Source organism: Grampus griseus (assembly GCF_964374135.1).
Source record: "Grampus griseus genome assembly, chromosome: 16".
Classification (NCBI taxonomy): Eukaryota; Metazoa; Chordata; class Mammalia; order Artiodactyla; family Delphinidae; genus Grampus; species Grampus griseus.
This window is the reverse complement of record NC_139010.1, coordinates 77,833,864-77,856,510: the sequence shown is the minus strand read 5'-3', so window position 1 is coordinate 77,856,510 and position 22,647 is coordinate 77,833,864.

The window sequence follows — 22,647 nt, the reverse complement described above, 5'->3', positions numbered from 1 at the left end:
TCCGAATTCCTGCCTCTGACACAGATCCTCCCCAGAACATGCTGTCAGCCTGGAGAATTGTCCTTTGTGGAGCATTTCTCTTTAATCGTGAAGCATTCTCTGCTCACCCTGGATTGTGGAAGGGATGGGAGGAAGCAAAGCGGAAACTATTCCAGAAGAGATTCAACCTTCTACCTACAGCTTTTGCTGAGAAACTCAAGAAAATGCCCGGCACTGTCCTTTTCAGATGAGAACAGCTGAGCTCTCCATGCCCATGATAAACCCAACCGGCCTGGTGGAGTCACTGGCGTTAATTATGTGGTTGAGGTTAAATATATTTTATGGACGAAAGCAATGATAGACGGGTTCTTCGCACAAAAGATTTCAGCTCATTTGAGATTTAACCATTTTTAAATTTAATAATTTTTTTAAAAGCCATGATTGTAAAGGTCAGATCTAATTCCACTGCCTATTATGAGCAGCCAAACCCGAGGCTGCAGCTCGGAGCCAGCAGATGACTCAGGACTGGGGGATGAGACAGCTGGACGAGGAAGGGACAGGCCTTCGCGTGCGACTGCGGGTCCGTGCAAAGATCTGCTGCATCAATTACGGCCGGTCTCGTTTCCTGTCAGGTCTAATGGCAAATGTCTAATTTACTTTTCCAACTTTATCACAGTATTTTCCCTTTCAGTGTTCATCTACCGTCCTGATTTCCTTTGCCAACTGCCCTGCCTGTGTCTGTGAATTTATTTTTAAACAGTGTTAAGAGGCCTTATGTTACATTTCAAAACCAATCCAAAATATAACAGGATGCTGTCTGGAGCAGCGAGGCGGGATAGTGGGTGCACACATGTGACTTGCTGGCCACTGAGCCATTGGGGAAAGTCAGTCCACGAGTTAGAAAGAGATACCAGGAGACTCAGCTATGAAACCCACCCGCTCCAGGAGATCTTTCCGCGGCTCTTCTGGTTCTGTGCCCGGATCACATGGCTAGTTGGCACAGACCCGTATCGTCACCCCTCTCCCAACACCTCACTGTGTTTACCCAGAGCTCCTGGTCACTGGGCCTGGTGAGGGATTTGCAGAGGAAGTGGGAGGGACCCTCACACCCCAGGACTCTGAATGCAAGCCGGGCCACAGTCCCCAGGGCTCCAACTCTGCGGTACCATGATCCATGCCTTGCCCAAAGTGGGCATTTGCACTGAAAGTGCAGCCTGGCTCTCTGTCCACTGGGCTGGGTAGGAGGCTCTAATAGGGGACATTTTGAAATAGTTCAGTCCAAGAAACTAAGTTCTCCAAAAGCTCCCTTAAGGAAAACTGTGTAAAACGAAATCCATTGAAATGTACCACCACCAAGGTCCTCTTTGGAATTGTTGCCAAACCTCCCTGCCTCTAGTCTTGCCCTGAGGTTGAGGGATTCATTCTCCACCGTGTAGTCAGATGATGTTTCTAAAACACCTGTCTGATCATCTCCCTCTCCCCTGCCTCCCCTGCCATGAGGCTCCCCGTGGCATTGGGGCAAAGCCCACCACCCTTAGCCTGGATCACACGTGGCTGCAGGATCCGGCCTCTGCTGCCGCTCCCCTCTCCTCTGTGGTCCAGCCACGCTCAGTGCTCTCTCGCAGCACTGGATCTTAGCACAGGCTGAGCCCTCACCCTGGAACGCACTTCCTGTCCCCACCCCTAACAAAGCCCTGCCAACTACCTAGTGAGCCCTCAGTAGACGATCAGACAGCAAGCCCTCTACTAAGCACTTCAATGACATTACCTACTTTTGTTCTCCACGGCCCCAGGTAGACGTTTTAAAGATAGAAAAACTGAGGCCCAGAGATGGTAGGTGATTTATCCACTGTAGCACAGTCAAGGCCACGCTGGGATGCTGAGATGCTGCACGGCCTTCCTTATCCACCTTCCACCCCAGGAGATAGAGATTGGGGTGCTCCTCTGTACCCCCATAGCCTTCTGTGCTGTGTTGTACTCTCCGATTGACCCCCAGAAAGCAGTCCCCCTGAAAGCATTTGTCTTTGTGTCCCCAGCTCCTGACCAACGCCTAGCACACCGCAGGTGCTCAGTTAACATGTACCAAAAAAAAAAAAGGATGAACCATTGGGAGAGATACTTATTGGTAAATGGATTTGTTATATAACAGCCACAGAAGACTACTACGGAGCTGTGTGCTGTGTAGTTACTCTGGAGAATGCCGTGGGGACATAGCCACTCAGTACCCCAGTGATGGCTTGAGAATTGGAGGGTTGTCCTTGGCAAGTTTTGGTCCCCAGCCCCTCCTCTCGTGCCACCCAGCATGCTTCTCGGTTAGCTCTCAGTGCCATTAGCTGTATAATCAGGGCCCAAGTTTGAGTATTCTCTATTCAACATATTATTAGAAAGATAAATGGGTTGCCTGATCCAATGTTTTTTGAGGCACATGCAGGTAAATTACATTTATCCAGATGTTTAGCAGATCCGTGCCAAACCATTTAAAACGTAAAACAGATAATTTCCTTAAGCCTTATTTTCAGTTTCCCAAGGATCAGTCCTTGGCAGCCGGCTGGGCAGATGAATGCTGGAGCAAAATTAAGGGCTGTCTGTATCTTTCAAATTGACATGAAGAGCAGTTGGGTTCTGCTAGAGACTAAGAATGACCACAAAATGTAATTATGATTGTAATGAGAATGGGTTAAGCTTAAACTATTTCTCATTTTCATTGCAGTCACTGCTACAAGATGGAGTGGAGATTAATGCCAGGCCATTTCCTGTGCTTGTTATACTCTTTGTCATTAGAATAAAACATCATCATTTGAGCATCTCATGTATACTGAGAAGGATGGCCAGGGAGGGGTGGCCACACTGAGCACTGGCCAACTCTCCGTGCTCTGGTGGGCTCCTCCGCAGTTGGCACAGGGAACAGGGTAGATTCGCTGTAGCCCAGAGCACCCATCCCATCTCACCATTCTGCAGCCCAGACCAAGACTTAGAGCCTCATTCTCTTCAACTGCAGAATGGGGACAATAGCACAGTTCTTCCCAGGGCTGCTACAGCTCTTCACTAAGAAATGGCTTCTGAAGGGCTTTGCAAACTGTAGAGCACTGTTCGCCTGCAAGGGAGGAAGATAACGCGGGTGCCGGCTTCTGAACTAAAAAGATCTGAGTTCATTTTCCAGATCAACAGCCCTAATTGTGTGAACTTGATCAAGACATTTGACATTTGACACTGAGAGCCTCAGTTTCCTCATCTGTAAAATGAGGATAGACCACCCCCCCATTAGGGTCTTGTGAAAAGTAAAAGAGGTGACGAATACCATGTGCCTGAAATGGGGTCTGACGTATATTTAGTGTCCCGTGAGTGGTGGCTTAATTGTGGGGGATGGTCATTGCCAATGTCATCATCTTCATTATTAGATGCAGACTCACAAATATTCTAAAACCGTACAATTAACAATGCTGAGGATTGTTCACTTAAGTCAGGAGTTTTGCATCACAGAATTCTTTGTTTGACCAAAGTCTTACCTACAAGTCCCACCTGTGAAACAGGAGGGAGCAGAGCAGTTTTGGTTCAAGAGGAAGTGGGGGGTCCAGGGCCCATCATCCAACTGCTGTCCCCAGCAGCTCCTAAGGGTGCAGCTCTGGAGAGCCCAAGTACTAAGCGAATACATTTTTTGGTCGGATCTTGCAGCCCGTACGTGCTGCCTGGCTCCCTGGAATTCCTCCTCATTCATTATGGGGTTCCTCCAGGGTCACCTCTATTTGACATCCCCAAGCAGAGTTAGTCCCTGTCTCTTGTGGGCTGAATTGGTATTTAGCAGCTGGGAAGGACCTTGGCAGCCACATATTTTTGAAAAGTTGTATAGCAACCATTACCAACTCCAAAAGATTTTCATCACCCTGAAAAAAAACCTGTGCCCATTAGCTGTTACTCCCCATTCCCCTCCCCGCAGCAGCACCTGTCAAGCATTAATCTACTTTCTACCTCTATAGATTTGCCTATTCTGGGCAGTTCATACAAATGGCACAGGACCTGATCAGTAATACATGTCTAATAAATGGATGTAAGAACATAAGAGTAAGAATTTCAATTAAAAAAATATAAAGTTTTTAAAAAGATTTCCTCACCAAACATCAAGTGTTTTTTGATGTGATAAATTACGAAGTACCAAACATTCCCTATGAAGTATTCTTGCCCCCAAAATGTTCATTATACCTAACTTCTAGCTCACAGGAAATATAGGACATAAAGGTACAAGTGAAATGACACCACAAGGAAGCAAACAGACAAATTCAGAATGTAGAACATTCTAGAGGACAACTGATTGTTTCCTCCAATGGGTCAATAACTTGTGGAAAAAAGGTGTGTGAGTGAGGCTATTCTAGAATAAAAGATACTTACGAGGGACTTCCCTGGTGGCACAGTGGCTAAGAATCTGCCTGCCAGTGCAGGGGACACGGGTTCAATCCCTGGTCCAGGAAGATCCCACATGCCGTGGAGCAACTAAGCCCACGCGCCACAACTACTGAGCCTGCGCTCTAGAGCCTGTGCGCCACAACTACTGAAACCCACGTGCCCTAGGGCCCGCATGCCACAACTACTGAGCCCGTGTGCTGCAATTACTGAAGCCCACGCACATAGAGCCTGTGCTCTGCAACAAGAGAAGCCACCACAATGAGAAGCTCGCACACTGCAACCAAGAGTAGCCCCCGCTCACCGCAACTAGAGGAAGCCCACACACAGCAAGGAAGACCCAACGCAGCCCAAAAAATAAATAAATAGTAAGTAAATAAATAAATAAAAGCTACTTAAGAGATAACTGGGAGATTCTATTGTTTGCTTTAAAATATACCACCAGTCAATCCTTTCCTAAAGGCCCCTCTCTGTAGAAGGATTTCACTCCCAGCCCCTGGAGAGCAGGACGAGCAAAAGAGAGATGAGAATACGGGACATGGATACTTCCCAGATGCAGCTTGACAAGCCTTTGCATGTCACTCTCTTTTCCCAGAAATGGGCTGTTCCTTCAAGCTGGGCCTGAGGATAAAGCACTGAAGCCAATCCGTGATGGATGTGGAACATGAGCCAAGAAAGAAACCTTTGTGGTTAGAAGTCACTGAGATTTGGGGGTCACTTGTTATGACAGCATAACATGTCCTAAGCTGACTAACATAACAACCCCTATCAGATATTAACATGAAATTGTAGTTATAAAAAAATGCCCATAGTTTGCAGAAATGCATATTTAAGATGGTAGGGATGAAATGTCCACATGATAGGCAAAATTCTAAGCTAGCCCCCAAGATTCACACCCCCCTGCTGTACCCACTCTGAATAATGCCTTCCCCCTGAGTAGAGGCAAAAACCTGTGAATATGATGGTATATCACTCCCATGATGGGTTGCTAATTAGTTGACTTTGAGTTAATCAAAAGGAAAATTACCCTGGGTGGGCCTGACCTAATCAGGTGAGCCCTTAGCTGAGGGTAAAGTGTCAAAGGGATTCTCCTGCTGGCCTCAAAGGAGAAGCAAACAGCAATGTTGGGAGCTTCCTATGGAGAGGACTGCCTCTAGCAGCTGGGGACTTCAGTCCTACAACCACAAGGAGCTGAATTCTGCCAACAGCTATATGGGGCTGAGGTCCCTGATCCTCAGGTGAGACCCCAGCCCTAGCTGACATCGGGATTGCAGCTTTCGGAGACTGAGCAGAAGATCCAGCTAAGTTGTGCCCAGGTTCTCAAACCACAGAAACTGTGAGATGACAAATGTGTGTTGTTTAAGCAGCTAAATCTGTGGCAATTTGTTGCACAGCAATGGAAAAGGAACACAGTGTCTGTGATTTGCTTCAAAATAATTCAGCAAAAAACACGGGAGATAGGCAAAGCAAACATGGCAAAATCTTGTTAATGCTTGAATCTGAGTGATGGGTAGATGATGTTCACTATACTATTCTGCCCAGTCTCATGAAGGTTTGAAATTTTTCATAATAAAAAATAGTAAAGGGTGCCAGAATGTCATCTCCCTTAGGTCAAGGGCCCTGACAATTCTGTCCATCCAGCAACTAGCACCGCGCCCGGCACATAGTAGGTGCTCCGTAAATAGCTGTTAGATCAATCGATTGACGTACGGGTATGTTACAGTTTATGAACTCACAGCATCTTTTTGCATTAACTCCATCTTACAGATGCAAGAACTGAAGCTCGGGGAGTTTGTGACTCAAAGTTGTGTAATGAGTAATTGATGAGACTAGGATTCAGGTCTTCCAGTTCCTGACCAAAAACCCACTGGTCTCTCTCTGGAGTATAATATCTGCTGTCCAGGTTTTCTTGGGGATTTAAATAGCTGCTGTTTCATTCCGGTTTATCAGGAGAATTTACGCACACCACCCCAGTCATATTGAGACATCCGTTAGAAAACCCAGCCAGGCAGGTTAAATGTTAATTTCCTTTCTACTGTACCATTGCCTAACCTCCTTCCATGAATCAAAGTGAGTAAAAGGTTCTTCACTTACTGACATAAAGCAAATTGAACAAATTATGTTACTTAACTGAAGACGAACTAGTCCCACCAGTGATTCTGGTCCAGCCTGAGCTGAGCTTTCTCTCCTTATTAACATTCACTTCCAAATGAGGTTTGGATTTTTTAATGGAATGTTGCATTGACCTCATTAGCATATCTGACTGCATCACATCGGTGGTCTTATTCCCAGGCACTGCTTCTAGGTAACCCAGCCGCCTCTGCCCGCTTCTTAGCAGCCTATGAATCACAATCATAAGCAGGCCATGAATCAGAGCCGTAGGTGGAAGCCATTTCTAACGATGATATCGGTAACTTTAGAGTGTACAGAGGGCTCAGAGTGAGCAAAAGCCTTCCTAGATGTTAAATAACTAGCACAGACTGCTGCACACTTCTTTTTCTTGAAAAATGCTGATCACAGAGAGCGGGAATTTTAAGCTCTCATCCAGGGCCATTTTGTCTTCCACTGGCTGGACCTCTGGGGAATCCTGGGGGAGCCGTGTCTCTGAACACAAGTCATGCACAGACACACGTTGGTTGGTTATTGTTGGAAGGACTGCTATCTGCACGGAGCGTGTGTGAAAAGCCTGGTGCCCTCCTGGTGACGCTGGACGATGGGACAAGATCTTGCTGGGGACTCAATGGCCCCAGAGAGGGTTGCGCTCTGCCCTTCGCCACTCTGTATTTGGGCCCCTTAATTCACCTCTCTAGATCTTATATTCTTATTTCTGCAAAGTGAGGATGACAATAATCATTCTTGTTAACCCTATTTCACAAATGGGGAAACTGAGGCTCACAGGGGAAGCCATGATAAGGCCAAGCCTGGAGCCCAGACCTGCGCAGCTCCAAAGCCCAGGATGTTTCTCTATGGAACACGAGGTCTCAGGAATATCCTGTCACTGGAGGAATGGATTTCTGCAGAGGAGTCAGGGAGCTAACAAATGACATTTGCAGTTCCCATCGCTAACTTGCCCCCTCGGCCTCTCACAATGCTGCGTGACCTGAGGAACAATCAAAGGAGAAGAACTTAAAAGCCACTTTAAATTTCAGACCAATTCAATTTGGGGATATCACTCGTGAGGTGTAGCTTCTAGACGAAATTTCTAAATGACTAATACTCTTCTTTGTCCATTTCAGGGGAAAATGAATGTTGCTGCTAACATTTGACATCAATCGCCCAATCACATGTTGTCACATCATTACTCAGCTCTGTGACAAAGGCAGAGGAAAGAGTCCACGGCTGAAATTGTGCTGTTGGGCGAGGAACCAATTCAGGGACTCTGGCGATGATGGAATAGGGAACAAAATGAAATTTGGCTAAAGAAGCTCCACGTGATGGGTCATGTTGAAGAGGAAATGGAAATAAGAGGTTCACGCTTTATAAGGATGGCTGTTCATTTCACGTCTAGTTTTGTAAATTCTATCTGTGTATTAACTTGGTTCCGGGATGCCACTGATGAGGCTGTCAGGGAAAGCGGCTGGCCACAGGGCAGAAATGGTGAGGTGTCCATTACTGAATTCCTAGGGCAGGCCAGGTCCACCACCTGCAACTTCAAAATCAGGCCTCCGCTCTTCTGGTTCACATACCCACGAGGAATTATTTTTCTACTGCCAACAACAAAAAAAAGGAATCCTCTGAATCTAAACCAAGGCCAGAGTGTGGAAGTTGGTAACCAGAGCTAAACTGGAACTGCCAAAGCTCAGAGGTACTTTTGAAATCTTCTCGTGACAGGAGAACGGGTAAGAGATTCTGAAGATCACTGTGAGAGGTGTGGGGTCAGTGGTTTCTGTTGGCTTCCGTGTACACCATTTTGCTGTAAGTGACTTATTTACATAGGCCCCATTTCTCCGTCATGACCCAATTTTGCAGTGATATGATTGGTGGGGCATGGCAGCTTTGGCCAGGAGAGAGCAGGTGTATCACAGATATTAACATTCAGAGAAGAGAACAGTCAGGACTTCATTCCTTCTTCACTGTCCGAGGAAGGAGGCAGAGAACCCAGGGTTTCTGGGACCCCGACAAGCTCTTCATTCCTGCCCTGCACCTGGAGCTGGTCTTCCAGAGGCAAGTGTGAAGGTGACAAAGGTGAATGATGGGGATAACCCCACCCTCCCACCATAGGGATATACTTTTATGGCCATGTCTTTGAGGAAACAGCTTGGCTTGTCCCCATGGTCCTTCTTGCATTATCTATGAAAGGCATGTTCTATGTTATTGACTGTCGGGGGTTAGTATCAATAGAGAGCAGGGACCGAGTCATGGATTAAGGTTTCTTACAGTAATTCTCATAGACATACTTTCTCTTTGGAAGTTCTTTCTCCACAGGTTGTGCTTTCCTGGGATGCAATCTTGACAGATACCATGGAGCCCCTTGAATGAGCAGCAGCGGTGAGAAGAGCGGGGGCTGCCAAGGCGGCAGAGACCATGAAGGTAGAAGTGACAGGATCTGATGACGGATGAGGTAGGTTTGGGACAAAGTGGTGAGAAGACCAGAAAAATAGCTGAAGTCTCAAGTCTGGGGAAAGGATGGTCCCATTCGCAGAATAGGCACCTAAGGAGGACATATAGATGGCAGAAATGGACGTGATGCTGATGGACACCCCAGGGGACACCTGGCCTAGAGAGAAAGGTCTAGGCGGGAGGCGCTGTTGTGCCGATGATGCGGTAGATGAGCCCTACAATCACGTGGGCTCACCAAGGGAGACACGCACATGTAAATATTTATTTGGAACCATTTCTAAATCTGCATAAAGGGTGAGAATTTTAATTACCCACAGAAATGAATGGAAATGTGATCAAGACCCCTAGGAAAAAGGGACCTCTTTCCTGATGGGTTCTTGTCAAAATATACATGGCCGCTTCCTCATCGTTTAATTGGGTGGGCTAATCTCCTCCCAGATATAAAATATTGACGTGAGTTGCTTATTTTCCTAAAAGCTCTAAGTTCAAATATGTAGGTTTGTGTTTTCCTGTAATTAGCATGCTGTATCTATTCAGAATAACTGCGGCATCTCTTCCTGGTAATGAAAAGTGATTAATTACCAATTATAGCAAGTATCCAATTTCGTGCAGTTTACCACTGGTCTGTACCACTGAATTGCTAGCATTCTAATTGCAGACATTAAAAGTTCTAGGTAATTATTGCTGAAAGATCAGTAATATTAAAAATATTGGTTGCAGCTATTATTACATTTGCTCTAAACCCAACCAAGACTTAAATTTATGTCTGAGCTGCCAGCTGTTTCATCAGTCTATTTCTGTTACTAGTTTGGAACAACTGGGTTTTTTTTTCCCCCTTTTCTCAGAGCCTATTACAACAAGTCTATTAACAGCTCTGGGCTCCCCATTTTGTAAAGCTTTCATTAAGTGAAACAAGCTAAAAAATCACTAGTAGGTGCCCTTTAGCAAAGTAGGGAGGTAATTATCTCATTTACAGATCACTATGTGCATTTCATTTTTCAAAGCACAAAGAGAAAACCAGCTCTAAATGACACTTTTTCGTATTCATTACATTCACTAGAGAAATGTCAAATTAGGAGTTTTCAGTGCAAATGCCAGCATGAACTCTGACAGCAGCTATCAACAACAGGGACATTTGGAGGAAATGTCTTTGTGCCCAAAGTGGAAATCAAGGAAGAGCCCTGGGAGCTTGAAAAGGTGTTTGTCCTCCAAATACCTGAGCTGTACCTCTACATGGCTGGTTTATCTGCGAGCATGCCAGGCACAGCTCAGGAAACTAGAGGTTCCATGCAAGCCAGATGGTCCTGGCCAGCCGAGGGTGGCCAGAATTACGAAGGCAGATGACTTAGCTTGCACTGTGCATCTACAGACCGACAGAGGGAGACCAGAGAGATGGCTAAATACCATTCAGTGAGCTCCCTGATGAGCCAACATGGAGGCCCACACAAAGAAGAGTGTGGCCGACTCCATGGAGAGGGAGAACCAGGAATTTACAGAGGAGGGGCTGCTTCAGCCAGGTCTTGAAGGATGAATACGAGTTCATCAGCTCCGTAGAGAAGGCTAGGAAAGGGCCCCCTAGTGAGAGTCCATATCCAGAGGGCACTGGGACTTCATACTGTCCTTGGAATGAGAGAATATATTTGGAGACCAGGAACTGTCCCATTCAGTAGGTCATTAAACGTGGAATTGTTTCAGAAAGCCTCTCAACCTGGCCCCTTTTGTTGATAACAACAAAATATGATAAACTATTAAAACACTCAACACAAAAGAATTGACTAAATAAACTACAGTACCTACCAACAATGAGATCAAACATAAAACATTACAATGCTCAGAGAATTGTTTTAAAAGCAAGAGGCAAAACTGTATTAGGCAGATTACCTCAAATACATAAAATCACATGCACAGAAGGCAGAAAATACAGTACGTGCTACCAGAGGTGGGCCCCGGATTGAAGGGAGGGGTTTTCTCTTTTCCATACTTCTCCGTATTTTTCAAGTTTTTCAATAATTAACTTGTATTTGTGATTTTTTTCTTAAAGTGAAAAAGATCTGCATAATAACCAACCCCTAGCCAGGGCATAGAAGGAACACGGAAAGTTTATATAAAGGAGGTCCCACATTATCGAGGGCCCCACCCCTGACTAACTTAGGCAAGTGGGCCAGCATCTGAAGGCACTTCAAACATGCAAATAGGTCGTAAGAATTACTGAGTAGATATGTAGATTCTATAGTCACCAAGATTTTGTAAAACTTCCATCTCATTAGAGCTGAATTTTGCCCCCGTCTGCCAGACCTCATCACCACACGCTGGCCTTCAGAGGCGCCCTTTTGAGATGACCTCATTATAAGAATAATGGGAGGTGGTAATCTTGAAATCACAGGGTACTTCAGGATGAGGACATCCCTCCCAAGGGATCCAAACACTTCCGGCTGTCATCACGAGGACCACGGGGGCGGAGCATTACTGGTGCATTAAGCATCCTAGAGCCCTCCAGGAAGGGGTGCATTTGGGGAACGTTACGTATTCGTTTTGGGCACATCTACCGTGTGTGTGGCTTTCCTCTTCACAGGCTGTATACAGCAGGCAGGCCTGCTGCAAGGTAAACCAGGGCTATAAAACCCGATTGATTGATATTATCCATCACCATTTCTAGGGTCCGTTGCACAAACTATTTTGACAGTTGAAGCTCATAAATTAGCGAGCAAGCCCAATGTGACACAATGAAGAAGATGTTGTGGCCGCTTCAGTTTAACCACTGGGTGATTACTCAGAAACTCGGGGTGCAGAAAGCTGCCTCCCGCTTTTGTTCCCACTTAGCTAGAAGATAAATGTCTGAAACTAAGGGCCCCGGGCACTCAATAATAAAAACCTTTTAGAGAGGAGAGCCTTGCACTAGTTAAAAGAAACCTGTTCCATTTTTCTGGGGGAAAAAAATGGAAGTAAGATTTCCCGAAGGCAGACATCAGCCCTTTTATTGAGACTAAAAAGTTCGAATCCACAAAGGAAGAAAAGGAGGGAGGGAGGAGAGAGAGATAAGAAAGAGAGAAAAGGGGGGGAAACAAAGCTGACAGAACCACAACTTAAGGCAGCAGGAGGAATTGCTGAGAAATTAAAGCGAATGAAGTGTATGCATTTGGGGGGCATGACGAAACTTCTAAGGTGTTCGTAAGATTAATAAGAAAACCTGTGGCTGCACATCCCCCAGGGAGCTATTACAGGACATCAGAGCACTCTGTCTGCTCGAAACAAATAGTGGCTGCAGTGTTTTAATCTCTAAAGAGACGGAAACTCAGATGTGAGTGGGAGGCTTAGATCTTAAAAGGATTACGTATATTCACGGACTTCACAGAACAGAACACCCAAATGGACTCTCTGTTCACATCCAAAAGTAATTATTGCCAAAGACAAGCCATGGTTTAAGAGATCGCCCTTCCCAGAGGTATGGTGAAAGGTAGAACCGATTGGAAATAGAGTCACAAGTTAGATCCGAACATCCATTTCATAACTGAGTATAATGTACTCCTTCCTCCTTCTCCTTATGAAAGTAATTCCCTGAAGAGAAAAAAATCAAGTGAACAGAATTACCTAGGTACAAGTGGCACCCTTTCAGCTGAGTGGATATCACCCCGTATTAAAGTTGGAGTAACTTTTAAATTACTTGGAGAATTCATGGAATGTTTTTCAGTTTGACAGCTGTCGAGCCAACAAGCATGCTGCTATGTAGGAAGCAAACCCTCCAAAGATTTATTTTTTTAATGGATTGGAAATTAAAAGGGCTTCAAAATGCGCTTTAGAGACCCAGCTTGGGGATTGGACTATGTTACAAGAAGACTTTTTCTTACAAGTGCTGAGAATTGGGACTGAAAGGGCAGGTCAGAGGCACCTGGATTGTGTTTACATGAAGCAGACAAGTGTTTGAGAAGTGAAAGATGCAATCCAGCTAGTGGGTTATTGTGTCTACACAGTACCAAAACACCAGGTTGGCCGGATGTCTTCTACCAACTCTGAAGTCTAGGAACGGGAACCAGAAAGGGCCACGGACAGATAATCCATTGCAGAGAAGGAAACCAAGGCACAGAACGGGGGAGAGGAGGACTTGCCCAGGGTCCCACGGCCAAGGAAGGGACAGAGCACAGTCAGATCCTGGGCACCAACAACCTCAGAGGGATCCCCCAAACCAATGGGCATGACCCCAGTTTGGCGTTTTAATTGAGCCGGGGGAACCATTGAGTTGCCAGAGTTAGCAAATAAAAATTCAGGACGACTGGTTACATTTTAATTCAGATAAACAGTGAATACTTTCTTAGTATAAAGATGTCCCATATGGTGTTTGGGGCATAGTTAAACTGAAAAATATTGAGTATCTGAAATTCAAATTTAACTGGGCATCCTGTGCTTTATCTGGTAACCCTCTGAGGGGCCATTTCTTGGGACAGGGACAGAGTCTGACGCCCCTCCCCCGACCCCATCTTACAGCCCTGGACCGTGGTAGGCACAGAGCAGGCCCCGAGTGGATGAACGACTGTCAGCTAACCTGGCAGATGGAGTCAACGGGCTTCAACAGCTGCCTAAAAATTCAAGATCGGCGACAAGGAAGAACCTGCCGAAACAGCAAATTTCCTTAAGCTGTAGAAGGCGTGCAGAGACGGAAGCAGCGCCTGTATGTTAGGGGGTTACGTGAGCCCGATGCTTTCGACGAAGGTTCCCATTTAACCTTCCTAATCGTCCGTCAAGATACTCCTCGTTACCCGCCACGGCTTACAGATGAGGAGACCAAGGCACAGAGAGGGCCTTGCTGAGGGGCAGGAACGGGGCTTGTCCCAGGTCTGCCAACTCAGAGAACACTGCTCTTTCCAGAGTTAATAAAAGCATCAAACCCGGCTGGAGCATTACTACCCAGGCCAGACACTACTCCAGGCACCGTATGAGTTTTATCGTAGTTCAGCTTCTCAACAACGTCATAAGATTGCCAAATTTTTCTCCTCCTTTCCCAGTAGAGAAACTGCAGCTCAGAGCAGTTAAGACACTTGCCGTGGGTCACACAGCTGGGACTCACCCAGCTGCCTGAACTGGGCTCTCCCTGCTCTGCAGCCTCCGCTACATAGCCTTGTGCCCGCACTACCGACCTCACCATCCAGACGCGGGCTTGGTATCTGCAGCTCATACAAACACAGCCAAGCCCCAGCCAGTGCTCTGCGCGGGGTGCAAAACCAAAATGGGCTCTCACGGCACACGGCTCTGGCCTCCCGTCTGGCCCGGTCCTCTTGCCTGGACTTGCAGGACAGCAGGAATTCTCTTCACTTAGGAGCCAGCTGTGGAGCAAAGGCACTGAGGGAGGGCCCAGGGGGTGGTGGGTTATAGCCCACAGGCTCCCTCCAGCAGCAGAAATCCTCTCTCGCCCATCCTCCACTCTGAACACCAATATTCAGATCTGCTGGGGATTTTGTCAGAACTGCACTAAACCATAACGTCCATCTGGTGAACATTGTCCTTTAATTACTTTGCTTCTGGAACAAATTGACAATCCTCCTTACTGGAGCTAAAAGAATATGCTTTGTTCCTCTAAATTCTGCCAAACTTGATTTCGGCTTGTATTTAGAAGTGCCTTTCTAATTGCCGGTGATAATTCAGCACAAAATAGCAAACACTCCTTGGGGCCCCATGTGCCACGTACTCTGCCCAGACCTGGCAGGGAAGACGTAGCTGGGCCCAGGACGGGCTCTGGAGGGGTGCCGTCTGCGGAAGCACTTCTAGGTCTTCCAACAAAACATCACAATCCCAGATGCGATTTGCGCCCTTGGCTTCCGAAAGCAGGGGAGCTAAGAGCTAAACTCTGCAGTCGGATGGCTACGTGTGTGCATAGCCTGGGGACACCACCACGGGGTGTCTTGGGCAAGTTTCTTGCCTCCCCTAAGCCACAGTCTCTCGTTTCATCCTCATAACACGGATCGAGTGCCCAATAAATATTAACAAAAAATCAGTCAAGAAGTAAATCCTATCTGCACTGCAAACTCCATTGTGCTATGAATTAGACTCGCTATCCAAATATGAAAAAGTAGAGTTTACCACTGACACAGGGGAAACAGTCTAACCCGTAACCAAACGATGTATTCCGCAGTATTAAGGCTATTGTGTAAAGGAATGAGATCAATGAGCACAGTGCTGCACAGACTGATGACAACATTTCTTTACATGACATGAGAAAGCATACTCACTTCTGCATGAGAAATCGCCCACAAAGATGCTGGTGTGTATTTTTGTCGTGTTTTTCCATATGTTCCTTTCATTAAATGGAGTGAGGCTTCCCAGGTCTGTCCTAAGACCTGCAGCCCACAGCCTTGGCCCTCCCCTGTGGCTGAGCCAGTGAGAGCCAGTGAGCAGGCCTGGCAGAGCCCTGCTCCGGAAACCTTAGCCCATTCCCCAGGGTCACCCATGCCTGCCCGACACCCCTTTCCCTGAGGCTGGAATGCAGTGCACCCCACAGTCAATGCCCCTGAGTGACACCACCACACAATCGCACAGGTATCAGAAATCCTGGCCACGATGCCCAGGGCACAGAACCTTTTCTCCTTCTCTTCAAGCGTTCACTTGACTCATTTATGGAAAAGGACCTTCCACCAGGCATCGGTGTTAGTTTTCCGTAGCTGCTATATTGATTATCATACAGTGGGTGGCTTCAAGCAAGAGAAATCTATCCTCTCATAGTTCTAGAGGCCAGAAGCCAAAATCAATGTGTCAGCAGGGCTGCGCCCCCTCTGCAGGCTCTAGGGAGTCCATTCTTCACTTTTTCCAGCTTCTGGTGGCCGCTGGCGTTCCTTGACTTATGGCAGCATCTCCCCAATCTGGCCTCCGTCTCCACACTGCCTTCTGCTCATCTGTCTGTGTTGAATCTTCCTCTGCCCCTCTTATTAAGACATGTGTGGTTGTATTTAGGGTTGACCCAGATAATCCAGAATAATCTCCCCATCTAGAGGTCCTTAACTTAATTGCATCTGAAAAGACTTTTTCACCTCACACCTGTCAGAATGGCCATCATCAAAAAGCAAAGAGATAACAAATGCTGGAGAGCGTGTGGAGAAACGGAACCCTTGTGCCCTGTTGGTGGGAATGTAAATTGGTGCAGCCACTATAAAGAACGGTATGGACCATCCTCAAAAAATTAAAATGAGAAACTACCGTAGGACCTAGCAATCCCACTTCAAAGAAAACAAAGTCACTATCCCAAAGAGACATCTGCACTCCCATGTTCGTTGCAGCATTATTTACAATAGCCAAGACATGGAAACAGCCTAAGTGTCCACTGACAGATGAATGGATAAAGAAAATGTGGTGCATATATACAATGGAATACTATCCGGCCATGAAAAAAGAAGAAAATCCTGCTATTTGTGACAATATGAATGGACCTTGAGGGCATTATGCTAAGTCAAATAAGTCAGGCAGAGGAAGACAAATACTGTACGATCTCACTTATATGTAAAATCTTTTCTTAACATTTTTATTGGCGTATAATTGCTTTACAGTATATGTAAAATCTTAAAACCCCAAACTCAGAAATAGAGAACAGATTAGTAGTTGCCAGAGGTAAGGGATGGGGAAAATGGGTAAAGGTGGTCAAAATGTGCAAACTTCCAGTTATAAAATGAGTAAATTCTGAGGATATAACGTGCAACACGGTGACTATAGCTAACAATACTGTATTGTAGATTTGAAAAGTGCTAAGAGAGTAGATATTGAAAGTTCTTTTCACAAGGGAAAAAAATTTCTTATGACTATGTGAGGTGATGTTTGTTAACTAAACTTACGGTAATCATTTCATAATATACACATATATCAAAGCATTATGCTGTACACCTTAAACTTATACAAATGTTATAAGTCAATTATATCTCAATAAGACTGGGGGGAAAAACCTTTTTTTGTAAGGTAACATCCACAGATGACCGGGGATTGGTTCCAGGACCCTCCGTGGATACCAAAATCCAAGGATGTTCAACCCCTTTGTATAAAATGGCCTAGTATTTGCTTATAACTTATGCACAACCTCCATTATACTTACAGTCATCTCTAGATTACTTATAATACCTAATACAATGTAAATACTATGTAAACAGTTATAAATACAATATAAATACTGTGTAAATAGTTGTAAACATAAGGTGAATGCTATGTAAATAGTTGACAGAGCATGGAAAATTCAAAGTTTGCTTTTGAAACTCTGGATTTTTTTTTTCAAATAGTTTGGATCCACCATTGGTTGAATCCGTGGATGCAGAACCCCAGGGACATGGCGGGCCGACTGTATCTTTAGGGGGCATAATTCAGCCTGCGACAGCATCCCTCCTCTCACGGCCCTGAGGAGGGCAGACCTGGGAAAGATGTCTCCTCTTTCTTTGGCCAGCCACCTCTGCACTCACTTCTCTCCTGCGATTTTGTGCAAAGCACAACTTTCCTAAGTGATCCCTAACCCCGTGGCTGCCTGGGGGTATAAGTATGTTGGCACAGTTACAACTCAACAGCTGTTGGAAACCCACAACATGCTCTGCTGTCCTGAGCCCCAGGATCAGGCAGCAAGCCCACCCCCATCCTCCAGATAATTAAGAAAATCCAATGAACCCTTAGAGGAAAAACAACGTCCAATATGCACAGGATGCCTCCCTCTGCCTCAGGCAGTGAGTCTGAGTGTCTTACCAGCATCACCTTGTGGACCCTCACAAACCCCTCTGAGAAGGTAGAAGCAATTCTCACCTGCATTTTACAGATAAGAAAACTGGCTTAACAAGCTGAGCTATACTGCTCCAGAGTCGGGACTTGAAGCCTCAAGCGTGGACAGAAGGGGACCAAAGGGATGCTTTCCAGGGTGACATCTTTGGAGAAGGGATGCTTAGAAGCTGTAAAGAAGCCCCGTCTCCTCCACTCCCTGAGAGACTCTCTGGGAAGGTTTTCACCTCTAAAACATCTGCTGAACTTTGGTTTGACAAATCGTTCCAGAAAGAGAAGCCCATGTTCAGAAGCCGAAGATGGAATGGATGAGGAAACAGGGACTACCACGTCTCTCCCTGCCCCCGTCCTGCCCCTGCCTTCCCAGAGGCCCTACAGCTCCTGGCCTCACCTCTGCCACTTTTGAGGGACCCAAAAGCTGCGTGTGTGCGCATGTGCTGCTCTCAGGAGGGTGGACGGACCCCTCATTCTCCACTTGTATTTATGAGCCTGCACTGGGAACCAGCCCATCCTGAATCCCTCAGCAGTCCAGAGGTGTACGTGAAACGCTTTAAGCTCATCTCACAGAAAGACCTCACTCATCAGCCCAGTTTGGGATTGGCTCCTAACTGGGAAAGAAGCAAACTGTGCGTGTTGGATTGGGGGTGGGCAAGGGGAGGTGTCCTGGAACAGCCACAAAACTAATTTCAATCTTTTTAAATTAACCAAATCCAAGTGGATTGTTAACAGTGGTCAAATGGATTTTTGTCTTCCACCTTGCAGATCTGAGCATTTCAAATTGACCCCCGGCCCTCCCCTAACAAGAAGCCCCTTGGATGTCCCCAAGCTCTGGACCTGGCGTCAGATCCCCACAATCCACACCCTCGCAGCCCCCCTGCTCCCTCGGCCGCCGCCCACTCCCTGCCCAGCCAGCAGCGACTACCCGGCCGAAATTGCTAAAGGAGAGGGGCCGCTTGTTTGCCACCTCATCGGGGAATGATTAAAGGTAGAAGTTTTTCAGACATTAGCGACAGAAAGAGTATAGTTAAAGCTGCTTTAAAAAGGGAGCGGCGTATAAAGAGATGGTACTCAAAGCACTATTAAAAGCATCATGCTTGTTAAAACCAGTAAAAAGGCAGGGAATCGGCGAGGGAAAGGCAGCTTCCTCTCCAATTACTATGAGGGGCACACACCTTGAAGGTCTCTTTGAATTGTGGCCGCCAGCCCCTGCCCCCGCCCCTCCCCGGCCGCCCCCTCCGCCGGGCCATTCAGTGGTACATTAGGGACGAGGCGGAGGGTGACGATGCTCCCCCAAGTTCACTTCACGCTTGTTACAGGCGACCCATTTAGAGCTGAATGACTATGTTCAGAGACAGCTCTAAATGACACCCTCCACCTCTTCACGAAGCCACTTGGTTTTGTCTTTTTTTTTTTTTCCTGTATCCCAGAGAAATAATTGATAAACCGAATGGCTATCCACCTTAAAGCGGGGCGCCTCCCTGCCACCTGGTTAAAATTCCTCCTCCTCTCCCCACCTCCCTACATCCATTTTGCTCTGTGCTGTTTAAACAATGCTTCATCAGATGCAGCCTGGAGCAAATAAGAAAGCTCAGTAGAGTAAATAAAAAGTCAAAAAAAAATCACCGGCTGGAGGGTAAGTACTTTTATTCCTGTACTTTCATTGCCTGGGGAATTATTATTCCACTGCCCGACCTGGGAGGGAGGGAGGCCGTCGAGGACTGTGTTATTCACAGAATGGATTGCTTCTCTCCCTTTTCACTCCTCTGGCTCTCGAGAGCCCACTGATTACAACCAAGTGTGGCCATCTATTCCGTCTTATTGACAAAGGTCCTTAATTACCGCGGCAGCAGTAATACCTGCTATTAAATTCTGCTAAACAGAGGCCGCAAATTAGCTGTGGATCTCAGGCACCTTTTGTGTGTGATTACGGGGAGGGAGGCTGGATAACTGACCCCAGCCAGAGCAGCGGGGAAACCTTTGTTTATCACCTGCGGTGGGGGCCAAAATGTGAAATTAAAAGCTCTCCATCAGCTGAAGGCCTTTGGAAGGCCCAAGGGAAGAAGAAAGAAAAAAAAAAAATGCAACAGGCCAAGCAAACTGTGCTTACCGGTATTTATACCGGTTGAGCATTTTGCTCAACCACAATTTACGCCGACAGTTGATTAACCGAAAGCCCTGCTAATTCTGTAGGTAAGTAATGCAAAGTCCAAAATGGCAAAAATTTAGGCCACATTTTAAGGTATATTCTATATTTCACGGAGGCCTTTAACCTGCGTTTAAGAGCCTGTTTAATGCAATTGCGAACCATAAACACCTGTCACTTACATTCTGAACTTTTCACATTGCTCCTTCTGGAGACCCTGGATTAATGAAAACCATTCCCAACACAGTAGCTCTCATCTGCAGCCGCCCGATTCATAAATTCAATCCTGATGACTGCTTGGTGTTTCACTGAAGGCAATTATTTTGGGGGAAATTTCATTTAAATATATTCAACTTTCCTTTCCATTAAGGCAGAGGCAGGTATGCTGCCCTGAGCTTGCAGCGAACAATGAGTGGTCAGAATGCAATAACTTAACACAAAATGCTTAACATCAAGATAATTAAATTTCATTAAGGTTTTAATCACTCTGAATGGAGGCTATTAAAATTCATGGGGTTCCTGTCACACTCCAGACAATGGGCCCAGGGCCCAGAACAAGTCTGGAAAGCCCACTTCTAGCCTTGTCCCAGGAAACAAGTAACTGGGGACAGCGAGCTTTTCCTCCAGCTACCCATGGGCAATAACCAGTTCTTGGACAAAGTCTGGGGGCCCCTCAGAGATGGGACGCCCCAATCTCAGCCAAGTCTTGAACTGGCTCTGCTTCCCCACTAGCCCTCCATGCCTCTTGTTGGTGCCCAGTACAAAATCTTCAGCTGCCACTCATGAAAGCACAGATCTTTAGATGGATGTCATTTGGCCCCATGCCACCCTTGCATAGGTGAGGTGGAACTTGAGGCCAGAGGTAATGGGCAACTCCCTGCTCAGGTCTGAACTCAAGCCTGAGTTTGAATCTGACTCAAAGGCTTCGTCCGAGAAGACTTTCCTGACTCTAGACAAGCTAAAGTGCTCTCACTCTCAGCACAGAGGCGATAGGGCTCCTCTGAAGTCATTATCTTATTACACAGTAATTATTTGTATGACATTCTACCCATAACACACCAAGTCCCATGGAGGGAGAGACAGTGTCTTTCGTATTTGGGTTCTAGTCCCTAGTAACTGTGGGTGTTTGGTAATGATGGATATATGGATGGATGGATGGACAGGTGGATAGATGGATTAATGGACAGGTGGATGAATGTTTAGATGGATGGATGGACAGATGAATTGATGGAAGGCTAGATTGGTATTTGAATGGGTAAATAAATAGCTGAATAGACGGATGGGTAGAGAAATGAATGGGCAGCTAGACGGTTGGGTACAAATGACCTAAGTTCACAGTGAAGCAAAGCCCAGGCCTCTTGATTGCATTCCTGTTGCCTACAACTGTCTCTTTTACACACATAGCTCAGTTCAATCTCTCTCCTTAGACTGAAATAATCTTGTATTGCCCTTCTTGTTCATACCAGGTCCTTGGCTCCCAGAGGCCTATCTGGTATAGTATGTTTTGTGGTGTGTTTGGAGTTTGAACTTCGGAATGAGGCCAAAAAGATAATTTAGTGGTTTTTTTTTTTTCTCTCTGATCAGGCCTACACTGCAAAAGTGTGTAGCCCATGGCCCAGTGTCCTCACATCTGGGAGAGAGACAGCATCTTTGCATAACAGGTATACCCCATTTTAGATAATATTTACAAACCCTATTTGGTTACAGAAAAAATTTTAGTTTCAACACACTAGGAGAAGTCCACTCTTAAAGGATACTTCTGCATAGCAAATAATCCCTTCACTCCCAATTTCCATTTTACTTCCCTGCTTTGGCATAACTTTTATAAAAATCTGCATTGAGCTTCCTCCAGCAACATGGAGACCTGAGATTGTGAAGAACCCCCTCCCACCCATTAGACATAGAAATGCGTACATAAAATGTAAGCAGAAAATACTGTATACAGATAGGCTGTAAAGAAAGGAAGAGAAATCTCCAGGTACCAGAATTAAAGAGGGCCTTCAAAACCACAGTGATAAACACAGAAGATGAAAACTTGGTGCCCAAGTAAGTAATAGATCCAGATATAGGCTCCACAGCTCAGGGCTGAGGGCAGAACACCCAAATGAGGACAGGGGTCTGGGCCTTGTCTGTGTCCCAAACTGAGACACAGCATAGCATAATAGAGGGGCCTCCAAAGGTTGCCCCTCCAACAAAATGTGACTAGAAAATTCCCACCCTAGGAAGTATCAGAGAAATACTGCAATCTGATGAGGCTCTAGGTGGGGGGAAAGTCTCCCCCATCCTCCAAGAAATAAAAACCCCAACATACGGAGGTGAGGAGTCCAAATTTGTACTTTCCATGTGGTACAGGAACCTCAAGATAAAAATTAATGTTGTAACCGTTCCTAGTAGCTAAAGCAGTGTTACAATGTGCTCTCTTGATAATGCTGATGCTGTGGAGAAACAGGCGGGCTCACACGTTGCAGGGTTACAGGGGTGCACAATGGTAAAGCTCTATAGACGGGAATTGGGCACTGCCTAACAAATTTACTCTGCATTTGCCCTTTAACCCAGTAATCCATTTCTAACAACCTATCCCAAAGACACAGTGGCAAAAATGCAACGCAATGTAATCACAAGGCTATTGATTTCAGCATTGATCATAACAGCTAAATGATGCAAATAACCCATACGCCCAACACGTAGGGTAGCAGCACAGCACAGTACCAAGCACACTAAAAGGCATGCATCTTTTGTCTAAGAAAAGAGACAGTGTGTGTGTGGTGGGTGTGGCGGCGGCATAATTTCAAAAGGAAACAGTTGAAGCACAAGCCAAAAACTAATGAAAACGGTTACATTTCATT